At 43.3% G+C, this 12,508-nt stretch overlaps 1 protein-coding gene across 7 annotated transcripts in view; it reads left to right on the forward strand.

The window, feature by feature from the left end:
* The window catches only part of RUNX1T1 (RUNX1 partner transcriptional co-repressor 1), a 137,856-nt gene that overhangs the window by 48,181 nt on the left and 77,167 nt on the right, over positions 1-12,508 (forward strand). The gene's annotated exons all lie outside the window — the stretch shown is intronic.

Consider the following 12,508-nt stretch of genomic DNA (forward strand, 5'->3'; position numbering starts at 1 on the left):
ATTCTGGAGTGCATTTCATAAATTGCCCACATATTTTTCTTAGCAGAGAACTTAACTGGCTGTAATTCTTAACACATGGCCACATCATGTGATATTTTCAAAACACTTACACATAGCTCGGAGACGGTCCCTGCAGCAAAGAGCCATCCTCACACGGCCGGCCCGATTTTTTTTTACCGGCGTATCTGCATTTTCCATTTAGCCGAGCTATATATTATTAGCTTACATTTTTAGGTAGTAAAACAGCGCATTGCTGATTGTAAAACATGGACTTTATTATCTGCTGAAAATTGATTTGGCATTTATAGCCACTGTGTACTAGACTGCTTTTCTGTTTTTAACATCAGCGCTCGCAAAGCGATGATTTGTGTAAAAAAACAGCAATGAAATCACCATGGATTGACAACTGTTCGTGTCCCTGGTAACGGAACATTTGGATAATGCACCTGGTTATTTTCCCTCCCCCGCCCCACACTTAAATAGAGGCAAATACATGCTCTTAGACGAGAACAGAACACACTGAAGTGACATTCCCTGTCACTCAGTTTTACCCTGCAGGTTGGTGTGCCATTGTGTGAGACTGATTCTTCCAACCAGCCTCCTGCTAGCTATTAAGAGAAAAACTATATGCACTGCAAATACCCAATTATGAATGTAGATTGTATTGAACATGACTTCTTCGTAGCAGGCATTTAGATTTTCCAGCTTTTCTTTAGGATGTGGCCCCCCCCATCCCTTTTTTCTTTTAAAATGACTTCCAGTAAATATTTTGCAGTAGTTGACGTTTTCGTTCTTTATGTTAAAATAATACTTGGAAACTTTTACAAGGCACCTTCCTGTGTAATGATCTATTGAAAAAATAAAGGGGGGGGGGAGAGATAAGTGTTTAATCTTTAATTAAATAAGTGTTTAATCTTATACGTTTTTATAAGACAACTAGTTAATTTGTATTTCTTACCATAAACATTCACTTAGTGGGCATTATAGAGGGTAGAAATTTTGACTAATCATCTCACCACGCGTGGTAGTTGGTTTGCAAAGAAGATGCTGTGATTGTAACATTCGGAACTGCCTTCTGCATCGTTAGAGGGACCAATACGGTCAGGGCCGGGAGGGTTATCTTGCTCCTGCCTTCGGTTTCCATGTGTTGGGGCGGAGCTCCTGGAAGGAAAGGGACTTGTGAGGAGGTTTATTAAAGTGAGAGGTTTCTCCCAGCTCTCCCCCTTTCCCAGGCCCTTCTACACCTCGGATGCAGCGGAAGCCACATTACCTGTCAGTGTCCGTCTTACTTTGTGGTCGTTTGCAGTGGGCCCTGGATGGCTTTTCCCATATGCTTCCCCACCTCCTCCGGACCGCAGAGCTGTGTAGGGAAAATCCCGTTAACAGTCATCCCTGGGCCTGGGGCAAAGGTGTGCCATCAAACCCATCTTAGAATTGTTTGGAAGCCAGAAAGCTGCCCCGTAGTTAATTACTGGGAGTTAAGCAGATGCAATGATGGAAAGGCCTGACCACGGAAAGGTTACTGTAATGAGGAGGTTCAGGTACCGAAGCAGAGATTTGTAGGAGGCTGAGAAATGTTTCAGGTACAGGGTGGCTATGACTCAGTCGGTCCCCCCATTAATGTAACGTAATAGTTTTTAGTGTGTTTTTCTTTTTTAAAAAAATATACTTTTATTGATTTCAGAGAGGAAGAGAGGGGGAGAGGGAAATAGAAACATCAATGATGAGGGAGAATCATTGATCAAGCTGCCTCCTGCACGCCCCCTACTGGAGATTGAGCCCGCAACACTGGGCATGTGCCCTTGACTGGAATCAAACCCTGAACCCTTCAGTCTGCAGGTTGAAGCTCTATCCACTGAGCCAAACCGCCTAGGGGTGGTTTGTTTTTCTGACGCTGAGGACGGGACCTTCATTAAATTTTATTTTGTGTGACAAATTTTAATCTGTGTGACAGCAGGCATGGCATTTCTCAAACATAATGTACACAGTGCGGGTCTTTGGCAAAGTAAGTCAGTGACTGAAATGACTCATAACTTGAGTACAATACGATTTTACACCTGACCCAGAAGCAGGTCTGTCTGGCCTGCTTTCTCTTACCAGCTGTTAGCATTAATTAATATTAATGGAAATGTACTTTCTGAGAATGTCTAGCCTAATTATGTTTTTCAACACGCCGAGTCCCAATCAAAGGAACCGGGAGATCCTCTTAATCTCAAAGGGAATATATACCTGTCATCTCTGAACAGAATACATCTCTGATAGCAGCGTCAAAGCAGCCTTTTATTGAAAGCCTGGACGGGCCAAGGCTAGGCACCTTATATACTTTCAATTCTCACTGCAGCCCCACAAATGGCTTCTGTGACCATGTGACCAATTTGAAACCCGAAGACCAGATACGTTAAGCAGTTTTGCCCAAAGTCATAGAGATAAATGGCAGAGATGGGATTCTCAGATCTGCCTGTCGGTTTGAGATTCCTTTATTTATTTATTCTTCGCCGAAACCAGTTTGGCTCAATGGATAGAGCGCCAGCCTGTGGACTCAGGGGTCCCGGGTTCGATCCCGGTCAAGAGCATGTACCTTGGTTGCATGGTGTGTGCAAGAGGCAGCTGATCGATGATTCTCTCTCATCGATGTTTCTAACTCTCTATCTCTCTCTCTTCCTCTCTGTAAAAAATCAATAAAATATATTTATTTATTCTTCTTTCCCTCTTGAGGAGGGGTGAGGATGTGGTGGCTTGGTGAGAGGGTATTTTACAATGGGAGCTAGATAGAAACATTGAAAGGGGAATATGTGAATTTCAAGGCTATTAGCAGAGAAGGTAGAGTTCTCTTTGCTGAAACATTAAAATGTGAAAGCATTCGCCTTAGTCCTCAAGAACGATTTTGGGTAAAACAATTCGATGGTGGTGATTTCTCTGTATCCCTCCCTCTCCATAGAGTGCAGTGGGAGTGATAGGCCAGTATTTTGAAAAGCTCAAAAGAAGTCATACATTTACTACTGACAAAGCTGTATATATAGAGTTAACTAAAACCTCACCTTTGCAAGCTTTCGGAATGTGGCAATCCTGGCTATCTTTTGTTGATGAGAAGCTCAGATGGTGATTTTGTATGCTTTGGATGAGTAGAAAACTGGAAAGCAAATGACACATTCAACACGTTGGCAGACAGCATGGGTAAACATTGTGTGCTTCAAAAGAAATCAGATCTCCTGGTAGAGAGAATGCTGGGTACCCATGTGTTGGCCCCAGGAGGTTCTAGGCATGCAGAAATAGTATTTCCAGAAGACGCCGATGCTGCAGGAAAGCAGGTATCTTTTTTCACCATGCACTCCCTGTCCAAAATAAATAAATTAAAAAAAATTAAAAAAAATTGATTTTTAAAATTCTGGGATGCCTTCTGTTTTTCATATTTCCTTTTTAAAAGGCTAAGTGCTAAGTGTACTCTGGGAGAAAAATATTCCTCCCTTTATTAGAGGAATTCGTTGCGTTCTGTGCGGTTGGTTAACATCATACAGCGGCTGATGCTCATGCAAGACAATGGTTTTGAAAGTACCGAGGAGAGCATGACACTGCTGAGCGTTTGGCCTCCAGAGCTGCGGAATCAGAGAGGCAGGCATCCTCTGCGGAAAGAAGGGATATTAGAAGGCGTCTTTATCACGTGTTTATGGCTTTCACAAGGCTCTTAAAGAGTCGGACCCAACAAACAGCGTTCTTAATGCCCTGGGATGGTTTTAACGGGCTGCAAAGTTGCTTGGCGCCCGGAGGAAGAGTCGCTGTGCTTCTGATCACATCACTTTCCATGTGAACTCCGCACGATTCAACTGCCTGGCCTTCCCCCGGGCTTGTTTGCTTGAATGATCCTCAAGTTATTGGGAAGAAAGCACGTAGTAAAACTTGAGGGTCCCGTGGTAACGGTTTATATATTCTTGCATTTGAGATGCTTAACACGTGACCCAACAGGGATGTGACGGAAATGAATCAAGGCCATGAATCTAGCATTTTCCCTCTGAGATGGGCAATGTTTACTCCGGTTTCATCTGAATTTATACACTAGGCCGGTGGTCGGCGAACTCATTAGTCAACGGAGCCAAATATCAACAGTACAAAAACGATTGAAATATATTTTGAGAGCCACATTTTAAAAAATTCTTCTAAAGCCACTTCTTCAAAATAGACTGGCCCAGGCTGTGGTATTTTGTGGAAGAGCCACACTCAATGGGCCAAAGAGCCGTATGTGGCTCTTGACCACTGTACTAAGCAATTGAAAGGCCTGGGAACATGCATTGTCTTCTTCCTTTCTGCTCTATGATTATTTTATTGTGGTTGTATTTGTCTAGCCTGGAGGCAGGAAAATAGTAAAGGAATCAAAGAGAAGATTTTTGTCCTTAGAAAGCACTGTATTTTTTTTTCTAGACTTTTTTCTTTATCGTTGCTTTATAAAATATCCTGTAGTGTCAAAAGTCAGAGGCAAAATCTAACTCCTTAGTGACCTGAGCATGCTTTATCAGGGGTCTTCAAACTACGGCCCGCGGGCCACATGTGGCCCGCAGAGGAGTCTGATCCGGCCCGCCAGGTTTTTTGGGCAGTGAGCGCAGCCGAGGTGTTACAGTAGGAATTAGTAGTTCATATAGTCCGGCCCTCCAGCTCTCTGAGGGACCGTGATCTGGCCCCCACTTTAAAAAGTTTGAGGACCCCTGCTTTATATACCTGCCCTTGCTTGCTGCACATGACATCACCAGAAAGAAGGGTGAGTAAGTGTAGATGAGCTCAGGTTTTCAAAACATTTTCTGTTTCGTACACTTAGGAGTTTTCCTAAAGAGCTTTGTGGGAAGAAGAGTTATCTGCTATTTAACTATTTGCTACAGAGAGGAATGTTTTTGTATTTGTTTTCCTTTTTTTCTACATTTTGCTCAGATATTCTGGGGGTAAAGTGTTCAATATCATATCAGTGTGATCTTAATACGTCTTTGACCAAAACCTCCAAGAAAACGGAACCATTTTGTAGTGTTTTCCAGAGAGCAGAAGATCATCTCTTTAAGCCACAAAATTGCATGTGTTTACTTGTTTAAATTTTTGGAACTTATTGATCAATGATTTTAAGTGGCCATGGTCTTCATACTTAGCTATATATTTATTTACTTATTTTTTCACTTTCCCCCCTCCACCCCATATTTAGCTATATTCTTGATCGGTTTGTGTTGAGCATGTTTTATCTTATGCTTTTTGACTAGGACTTTTATTAACACTTAGTATGTTGTGTTTTTTGGGGCCATCTATCTAAAGCAGGGGTCCTCAAACTTTTTAAAGTGGGGGCCAGATCACGGTCCCTCAGAGAGCTGGAGGGCTGGACTATATGAACTACTAATTCCTACTGTAACACCTCGGCTGCGCTCACTGCCCAAAAAACCTGGCGGGCCGGATCAGACTCCTCTGCGGGCCGCATGTGCCCCGCGGGCCGTAGTTTGAAGACCCCTGATCTAAAGCAAAGCGCATTGAGAATGTCAATTCCTGAGTATGAATCAAGGTTCTTCCAGGGAGGGGTCTGAGCAAGTCATTTTACTATTTGCCTGAGTTTTACTTTTCTTGCCTTAGATACAAGGATTCTGTCTAGCTCACTTTTACTTCACATGAGGCAGTCATGATGATTGTAAACCTGTGTGCCCCTAAAAAGCACAGTTTACATGCAAGTGGTAATTATTATTTAGTAATATAATAAATTTTAAATATATATTTTTGTATTGATTTCAGAGAGGAAGGGAGAAGGAGAGAGAAATAGAGACATCAAGGATGATGAGAGAAAAAGAGAGAGTCATTGACCTGTTGCCTCTTGCACGCCCTCTACTGGGGATCGAGTCTGCATGTGCTCTTGACTGGAATCAAACCTTGGACCCTTCAGTCCTCAGGCTGATGCTCTGTCCACTGAGCCAGACCGGCTATGGCTAAGTGGTAATTATTAAAGGCAAATAATTAGTAAGTGTTGTCTACATTTGATGAGATTTTTCTGAATTTTATTCACACTTGATAGGACTTAAAAAAAAATTATTAAAGCCGAGGCTGGTTTGGCTCAGTGGATAGATCGTCGGCTTGGGAACTGAGGGGTCCCGGGTTCGATTCCGGTCAGGGGCATGTATCTTGGTTTCGGGCATATACCCAGTGGGGGGTGTGCAGGAGGCAGCTGATCGATGACTCTTTCTCATCGATGTTTCTAACTCTCTATCTCTCTCCCTTCTTCTCTGTACAAAATCAATAAAATATATTTTAAAAAATTATTAAAATAGCAAGCAATTAGCTCTAACCAGTTTGGCTGAGTGGATAGAGCATCGGCCTGTGGACTAAAGGGTCCCAGGTTCGATTCCAGTCAAGGGCATGTATCTTGCTTGGTTGCAGGCACATCACCGATGGGAAGTGTGCAGGAGGTGGCTGATCGATATTTCTCTCTCATCAATGTTTCTAACTCTCTATCCCTCTCCCTTCCTCTCTGTAAAAAATCAACAATAAAAATAAAACAATATGGCTGATATTCTGCACAGATGACACATTTTCCCACAGTCTGTGAAGCACTTTGGAAACCTGGTTCAGAATGATGTTAATCAGTGATTTTCAAAGGGGGGGGGGGGTGGGCGGTCGTCCTTGGACGAGCAAGCAACATCAGCATCACCCGGGGACTTATTGGAAATGCAGATTCCCTGTCCCACCCCAAACCGATTGCATCAGAAACTGGAGGGCGGGCCGGGGGGGAGGGGGGGGGAGCTAGCGCTCTGTTCGCACTTGCTCTCTGGGAATTCTGAAGCATATTGAAGTTTAGAATCACTGCTATAAATTATAATTTTTGTCTCCTTGTTTATTCTAGAATCTAGAGGAAATGCCCTCCCCCCCCCATTTTTAAAGAAATATATTTTTATTGATTTCAGAGAGGAAGGGAGAGGGAGAGAGAGAGATATCAATGATGAGAGAGAATCATTGATCAGCTGCTTGCTGCACGCCCCCAACTGGGGATGGAGCCTGTAACCTGGGCATATGCCCTTGACCCGAATTGACCCTGGGACCCTTCAGTCCCCAGGCTGACACTTGATCCACTGAGCCAAACCAGCTAGGGCCGCCCACGCCCACCCCCCAACTGACCTTAAATAAACCAGTCAGGTCCCACGTGAATGGAAATCAAGGCAAGTTGTTTCTTTTAAGTGATGTGCTTGAAAAAGTACTCCTCAAGAAATGACAAATCGCATGTGGTGTAGAGCCTTGGTTTCTAACAGCATCACTTGACTCAGGTCAGGGAGAGGGCGTTCATTTCAACCTGAATTCTGGTTGCGTTTGCTCAGAGTTACTTTCAAACAGGTGAGCCCATTTCAGGACATTGTTCCTAGTTCTGTTCGTTTAGCCCATCATATTTAGAAAATATTGGTTTGGACCTCAACTTCACCATAATATCAGGCAATCTTGAAAATTTGGGTGTTGAAAGTCTTTTTATTCTTTTTTCTGTTGAATGTAAAGAAGGGTTCAGCAACATTAAAAAAAAAAAAAAATGACTGAAACCGGTGTGGCTGAGTGGATAGAGCATCGGCCTGCAGACTGAAAGGTCCCAGGTTCGATTCCGGTCAAGGGCATGAACCTTGGTTGCAGGCACATCCCCAGTAGGGAGTGTGCAGGAGGCAGCTGATTGATGATTCTCTCTCATCAATGTTTCTAACTCTCTATTCCTCTCTGTAAAAAATCAATAAAACATATTTTTAAAAATGTTCCATGGGCAGTGCCTGGAGAAGATTCGCTTCTATGTCTCCCGCGCTCCGCTGTTCCCTTCTGTGCCCGGTGTGCCTCCGGTGAGCGGCGTCTGCCACGCTCCGTGGCCTTTGCCTCCTGCGATCAAATAGATGGAAATGGCTCCTGGCACCATCTGGCGAAGAGGAGCCGCCGAGCCCCGGAGGACTGTGCGCGGAGAGAGAGGAGCCGAATGCTGAGAAATGTGGAAGTCTGGGGACTCGGGCGGAGGGTTGGTTGTTGTTTCTTTAAAGAGCATGAACATTAATACATCTTCTGGAGGTTTGATGGGACGTGTACTGCCTACTGCCCCATCTGGTGCTTATGATTGCATGGCGCATTAGCATGCCGCAAGATCATAATGTATTCAGGGGAGGATCATCCCTTGCATACCAATTGAGGCAGCCTCTCTCCCAGAACTGCCTTTGAATTTCAATGATGTTTATATCTTGCAAGCCTTGATTGAGCTGAGCATTTCCGGTCTGAGGAATGTCTTAAGAGGGAGGGAGAAAGAGGGGGGGAGGGTGGTGGAGAGTTTTCTCTCCTAGTCCCCCATTTATTTTCCTCCCTCTTGTTTTTTCTTGATGAAATTATAAGTAGTTTTAAATCTTTTGTTGATATATGCTTTTTCTGTGTGTGTGTGTGTGTGTGTGTGTGTGTGTTTTAACCCAATAATACTGAGTTAGGTCACATAGCCTTAAAACAGTTTGTCCTGAGGGATTATTGGTGTGCTTGTCCCCTTACTACAGACTGGCCACCTTTGAGAGTCAGGCCTGTGTCTATTTCTGTATGGATCGCCATGGCATCTGGAGGCCAGTCATTCATTTAACAAGTCATTTTTATGGGGCCGGCGCTGTGGGTGTGACGCTGTTCTGAGTGTTGAAGAATCAGCGGTGAGCAAGACTCGTGAGTCCCTCCTCTCAGGGCATTGACAGTTTAGACAGGAGGAGGCAAGCTGGAAACACACACATCTGGAGGATAATGCCAGACAGGGATAAATACAGCTAAAAACAGGGCACAGCCCTGGTCTTCCTGCTCAGTGGTTAGAGCGACAGCGTGTGCACCAAAGGACCACAAGTTCAGTTCCCGGTCAAGAGCACATACCTGTTGGCAGGTTCAATCCCAGGCCCAGTCAGAATACATGAGGGAGGCAAATAATCAATGAGTCTCTCACATAGATTTCTCTCACTCTCCCTCCTCCCACTTCCCCTCTCTTCAATGGAAAAAATGTCCTCAGATGAGGATTAACAAAAAGAAACACAAGCCCTAACTGGTTTGGTTCAGTGAATATAGTGTCAGCCTGCTGACTGAAAGGTCCCAGGTTTGATTCCCGTCAAGGCAGGTATCTTGGTTGCGGGCACATCTCCAGTGGGGTTGTGCAGGAGGCAGGTGCTCAATGTTTCTCTCTCATCGATGTTTCTAACTCTCTACCCCTCCCCTTCCTCTCTAAAAAAATCAATAAAAAAACAACAAACAAAAACAGGATAGAGGGTAGGTGGGTGGCTTATTTAGTGACTATTTTTGTTTGTTTTTGGAGAGCATATGGCCCTCTTTGGCCTTATTGGAGTATTCAGGGCCAGGGTATTCTATGAAAAATGGAAAGAAAACTATTTTGGGCAAGTGTTGCGTCCAGTTCAGAAGCACACGGCTATATAAGTTCCATGTCATTCTTACTGAATCAAACTATATTTCACAAAAGCAAAAAACACGCAGACAAATGAAGCTAGAAGAAAACGGTGGTAGGCACGACAACAAGTTATTTAAATTAAAGCACAGCAGGCAAAATTTCTTCAGGTATCTTTAAAAATTCAACAACAATATTTTAGAATCGTTTAAAGAGGACACTTTAAGAAAATAATTTTTTAAAATTAAAATGAAGTGTTTCTCAATTACAGATGACATTCAATATTATATAAGTTTCAGGTGTTCAACATAGTGGTTAGACATTTATGTAACTTCTGAAGTGATCCTATAAGTCTAGTACCCAGCTGGCACCATGTTATTGACTACTCTAGAGGCCCAGGCAGTGCACGAAATTCGTGCACAGAGGGGGTTCCCCAGCCTGGCCTGTGCCCTCTCACCCCGGGAGCCCCGCGATCAACCTCCCCAAAGGGGTAGGCCCCACCCACCCATCTGGGGCTCCTCAATGCATTGCTCCAAAGAGTAGGCCAGAGTCCGGGGTCCCGCCTCTGCGCCGTACGGAGCCACTGGGACCCGCCCACCTGCACGTGCCCATTGTGCACGCAGCTTCCTGGTGCTGGATTGTTAAGATGTGAGGGCATCATGGCGTGAGGGTGTGACGACCACATAGGCTTTTGTTAGTATAGATTCCCTATGCTGTACTTTACATATCCCTGTGTCAGTTCTTTAACTATCAATTTGTGCTTCTTAATCTCTTTATCATCAAGCCCTTTAAGGTGGTAAGATTTTTGCTGAAACCTATGCGGTATAACTGTTCAGTGGCGGAGGAATAGCAAGTTCAAGAGCCTTGAGGTGAGAATTTGATTGGCACATTCAAAAGTAGTTTGAGCCCGTTTCAGGGGCCAGCCCCTTGCTAGGAGTGGGGAATTCGTTCTGGGTGTGTCTAGAAGCCATCTAAGTGACACGATCTGAATTACCTTTTACAAGGATGACTTGAGCTTCTATGTAACATGTTCTCGGGACGCACTAAATAATTCTACTGAAGGAACACCATGAGTCTTTAAATCCTTTGAGGCACTCTTTTGAGTAGGAATTAGCATGGATTCTTGGAAGCAGTAAGATGTCTCTTGGATTCTAGCCTTGCCACTTGTTGGATGTTTGACTTTGAGCATTATTTAATCTCTTTTAGTATGTCTTCTCTTCCATGGAAAGGGATAATGAGTCGCTAAAACCATGGTATTACTGTGAGAATGGAATGAGATCATTCATGTAAAAGGCCCAGCACAGTGCCCAGTTCCTAATAGGTGGCTGATCTACCGTTGACACATGGATTATAACAAAACATTTGGGATAGTTTCAAAGAATATTTAAACTTAACAGTTGGAAGCATCTTGTTGGGAATCCTCTCTGGTACTGTTATTTTTCTGGTACTATTAAAATTTGGCCATGGTAGTAATCTCAGCAGCATCTGCAGTGTCTTGCCTTTGATCTAGAATTACCTAAGGAAGAAAACTCCAGGAATTCTGTACAAAATCCATGCCCAGTGAAACAACCTGGAATTTTTTTTTTCTTTTCTTCTTAACCAAAATGTATCTCAGTGAACATGGAAATTATTTTACAAGTAAAATTCTATTATTTACCACACACACACACACACACACACACACACACGAGGCCTAGTGCACGAAATTCATGCATGGGTTGGGTCCCTAGGCCTGGCTGGCGATCAGGGCCAATCAGGGCCTTCCTGCTGCCAGCTGAGGCCTTCTTTCATTCCTCGCTGCACTCTGGTGGTCAGTGCACATCATAATGAACAGTCAAACTCCCAGTCTCCCAATTGAACTTCCAAAGGGACAATTTGCATATTAGCCTTTTCCTATATAGGATACACACACACACACCTATATGCATAGATACATACATACATACATGCATACATGTGGTCATGTGCTGCTTAACTAGCCACAGGGATATGTCCTGTGAAATGTGTAATTAGGTGATTTTGTTGTCATGTGAACATCATAAAGTGCATGTACACCAACCTACATGGTACAGGCCACTACAAACCCGTGCCACATGTTACTGTAACAAAACAAGAGATGAAATCAAGCTCAAAAGAAAAGGATGCAATCAAGAGATGTTTGAGGCTGCTACCATGGTAACATGGCATACTCTTTTACAGCAACCTTTTTAAAAAAAAAACACACAAGTAGAATGAATTTACTCTAAAATAATGGTGAAAGGTACAATATAGTAAATACGTTAACTAGGAACTTAGTTGTTTATTATCATTATCGAGTGTTATGTATTGTTCATTATTATATGTGCTATACTTTAAAAAAAAATCATATTTTTATTGATTTCAGAGAGGAAGGGAGAAGGAGAGAGATAGGAACATCAGTGTTGAGAGAATCCTTGATCAGCTGCCTCCTTGCCTCTGACTGGGGATCAAGCCTGCAACCCAGGCCTTTGGCGTTTTCAGTCTGCAGGCCGATGCTCTACCCACTGCACCAAACCAGCTAGGGCTATGCGCTATGCTTTTATAGGTGTGGCAGGGCAGTACGTTTGTTTTACAACAGCGTCACCAGGAACAGGTAATTAATGTGCTGTGCTGTGATGTCACTAGACAACAGGAATTTCTCAGTTTCTTTATACTCTTATGGGACCACTTTGTTTCTGTGGCTTGTCTTTGACCAGAATGTTATGTGATGCATGACTGTAAATATTTGTTTTGTGTGTGTGTGTGTGTGTGTGTGTGTGTCTGTGTGTGTATGTATTTGGGGGGGAAGGTTAATATGAGGAAGCCAAATTGCCTTCTGAACATTGTGGTTATATGAAGGATAAATTAAGAAAAAAGTCTTAATTCATAAAATATTAACAGTGTTTATCAATCAGTTGCATAGTTACTAGATTAAGCTTTTCGTAAGGAATTAAGTTCACTGAAATGGAGAAAATTAAGAGCTCCTTTGTTTTTGCACGAATGATGCACTAACAGCAAGAAACAATCCTCCAAATATTGTCTTTTGGTCTCTAAGGTGATGTTTAGCTGGTCAGACTTTCTGTAGGAGAAATGTGGGATTAGGAGCAAGGGCAGATGTTGCTGATGTTGGAT

Source organism: Pipistrellus hanaki (assembly GCF_964339955.1).
Source record: "Pipistrellus hanaki genome assembly, chromosome: 17".
In the NCBI taxonomy this organism is placed as follows: domain Eukaryota; kingdom Metazoa; phylum Chordata; class Mammalia; order Chiroptera; family Vespertilionidae; genus Pipistrellus; species Pipistrellus hanaki.